The sequence below is a fragment of the Gopherus evgoodei genome, chromosome 21, assembly GCF_007399415.2.
Source record: "Gopherus evgoodei ecotype Sinaloan lineage chromosome 21, rGopEvg1_v1.p, whole genome shotgun sequence".
In the NCBI taxonomy this organism is placed as follows: domain Eukaryota; kingdom Metazoa; phylum Chordata; order Testudines; family Testudinidae; genus Gopherus; species Gopherus evgoodei.
Window position 1 is genome coordinate 8,656,138 of NC_044342.1, and position 3,354 is coordinate 8,659,491.

General features: G+C 40.6%; 1 long non-coding RNA gene across 1 annotated transcript; it reads left to right on the top strand.

Annotated features, from left to right (window-relative positions):
• Positions 1-298: 298 nt before the first annotated feature.
• LOC115638180 lies at positions 299-2,337 on the top strand. The gene is made up of 2 exons (XR_003997399.1): positions 299-833; positions 2,182-2,337. It is a non-coding gene; the product is annotated as an uncharacterized LOC115638180 (long non-coding RNA).
• The last annotated feature ends 1,017 nt before the right edge of the window (positions 2,338-3,354 follow it).

Genomic DNA, 3,354 nt, shown 5'->3' on the forward strand with positions numbered 1-3,354 from the left:
TGATTTAACGTAAGTTTCAGAAACCTCATATTTTACATCTATAAAGGAATGATCTGTTTATTGCAGAAAAAATGATCTCCACTGAGAAGTTAGGAACAAACTGTAGCAAAGAACTAGAAATAGATTTCTGATCCCCTAGTTGAATTGTTTGAAATCTGACTGCTTTGGAAATTGAAGTTATCCAGTTTGTCAACACACAAGCCAACAATTGTTCATCTAAGGAAGTATCACAGTGGCACAGTTGAACATGAAACATTCTGGAAAAAATACTAGTTTCACTTTTTATTCTTACTCATGGTCCGTAATTGTTCACATATCTGAATGTACTCACACAGTCTTCAGACTTCACTATGTCCTTTGGGCTGGGGACAATCTCATCAGAGGTGAAAATGGCAATTGGCAGACACTTTACTGAAATATGGAAAAAACATTTTAGTCTTATATCGATGTCGGTATACTCACTTGTTTTGGTAGTGCTTGAAAAGATACTGGCATCTGAGCTTAAATGCCCAGAAGAGCTGCACTTGAGACATTCATACACCATCTTACATTTCATTATGCCAGCTGTGACTTTTTTTATATTAGGCATAATTTTGCAACCAGAATGTCCACATCCGTCTCTTAGAGAAAACAAATTTTACTACTTTTACAACAAATGGAAAAGTGACAACAAATGCAAAAGTGACTCTACAGATAAGCACAAGTTTAGTAGCTGCTGGTGCGTTTTGTTAAAGGCTTCTTTTCCTGCTGTCTTGTGGACAGTGATCCTTCTTCTGGATGGAAGATATGCTGACTGCTTCAGTAAGAACATCACAGAGTATCAGATTTCCCAGGTAAGATTCACCAGCCTTGAGAGATGAAATAATGTTGCTTTCATTCAGCCAGTTTTCTTGAGTTGCTCCAGAATTTTGCCACTTGTGTTTTATATTATGCAGGAAAAATAGTTTCTATTAAAAAATTAGAGGAAACCAGGATCTGCCACCAGTTGCTACACAATGCGAGCCGAGGTTTCATTCTTTCTTCAGCTTTCTAAAGGGATGTCCATCCTTGATTGTAGAACTCAGGCAAAGAACAAACAATATATATACGATTACTCATTCCAAAAACACATGTCTGAGAGGTGGAAGCTAGACAATGAGTGCAATTATCTGAATTTGTTTCACTGGGGTCACAAAATGTATGGAATTCTTTTTCACTAGTTTCTTTTTTCCTGTATGGATGGGAAATGTCTCGATAACTAAAGGGAAGTTAGTAGTTTTTCATTTCCTGGGGCAATCCCATATGTTTGAGTCCTTGACGTAATGTAGGTCCAGATGCTCAAAAAGACATGGTGGATGAGGTAATGTCTTTTATTTGATCAACTTCTGTTGGTGAGAGAGACAAGCTATCAAGTTTATACTGAGTTCTTCTTCAGATCTGTGTAGCCCGAAAGCTTGTCTCTTTCCTTAGAAGAACTTGGTCCAATAAAAGTTATTTCTCCACCCACCTTTTCTCTCTAATATCCTGGAACCAATGCAGCTACAACAACTCTGTAACGAGATTGTTAAATGTATTCAAGCACCTTTGAGGATTGGAGTGGGCCCTCTTTGTCAGCTCCTTTTTGCATATTCCAGGGGAGTTAAAATGCCTTTTTTCCAGTCTGAATTTCTCTGTCTTCTATTTCTGGCCTTTGGATTTTGTTAGGCTTTTGCCTGCTAGATTGAAGAGCCCATTATGAAATATTTGTTCCCCACGTAGGAACTTACGAATGTAATCAAGTCACTCCCTAATCTTCTCTTTGATAAGCTAAATAGAGTGAATTCCTTGAGTCTCTCACTATAAGGCATGTTTTCCAATCCCTTAATCATTTTTATGGTTCTTCTCTGAACCCTCTCCAATTTATCAAAATTCTTCTTGAATTGTGGGCACCAGAACTGGACATAAGATAACAGGGGCGGTCGCACCACTGCCACATACAGAGGTATAACAACCTCTCTACTCCTACTTGAGATTCCCCTGTTTATACAGATAAGGAAGCCAAATGTAATGGTGTCTTCTGGCCTAAACTCTATGATGATCATTGTAGCTAAATATAAATAAAAGGATTTATCCTCTAGACCCTTCTGGTGGGATATAAAAGAGTTATAAAGAACATGTCTAATGCAAATAAGAGGTTTTAACATAACCGATTTTTTTTCAAAGCTCTTGGGACTCGTTGGCATTTTCGCTGTTGTCTGTATTGGTTCAATATGCAAGTGCTGCTGCAAGAAGGGCTACAGAAAAAAGATAACAGTGGATGAAGCTGAAATCAAGAATCTACTAGAGCAAAAAGCTTATGAGTATATTTTAAAACAAAAGGAAGATGCTATCTGGCAACACGTAAACGATGGATATGGCCCGGAAAGAATTTTGGTATCTATTGACAATAAAAAGATATCTGATATAATAGATAAAGTTTGTAACGTTTCAAGAGAAGGCGGCTCAGTTGACCAAGGAGAAATAGAAATTGTCAGCATTTCACCTCAAGGGAACTTTAAATAAAACAGTCACCTCAAAAGACCTCCAGTCTGTTAACTCAAGTGACCTCCAGTCCTTTACATCAGGGAACCTCCAATCTTTCACCTCAAGTGATACCAGAAAACACAATTTGTTCAAGGGTGTGAGTTTTTCTGTATTTTAATATGACACCACAGAAAGTCTGGTAACTGATTAATATACCAATAATAACACCAAACCATGATCACACAGCAACTGCAATCTACTAAATGCACAAAAACCGAAGTGGAAACTAAGGAAGGACATGCATCCCCAGCAGTTCTGCTCCTCCAGCCTCCCCCGGCAGTTCTTGGCTTCCTCTCCCAGGCTGGGTGGGAGGGACTGGCGGGGGGGGCCTAGGGTGGGTTCCCCTCCGCCATTCCAGGCAGGAAAGGGTGGCTCCAGTGGCTCGCCACCCTCCTCTGCCAGGCTGGTGCTCAAGGAGGGCAAGGTGGCAGAGCTGTCGTGTCCTGTTGTTCACAAGAGGGGAGGAGGAAATGGCAGTGGAGCCGCCTTGAACTGTTGGGCTCTTTAGATCCCTCTTCTCCCTTTCCCTCCCATGAGAATGGTGTCTGGATGTCGAGGGGGTGGGGAAGGGGAGAGAGCTCTGAGTGCAAAGTGCCAGATCCATAGCAGCACTACACCTCTCCTGGATGAGATTTCCTGAGGTATGTGTAAACATGTGACACAGGGTTCAAATGCGTAAGTCTTATAACTAACGTGTCAGAGATCTCCAGTTCTTCATTTCATGAGCTCTCCAGTTCTTCACCGTAAAAGATCTCCAACCCTTCACCTCAAGGGTTTTCCAATTCTCCACTTCAAGAGGTCTCAATACCTTCA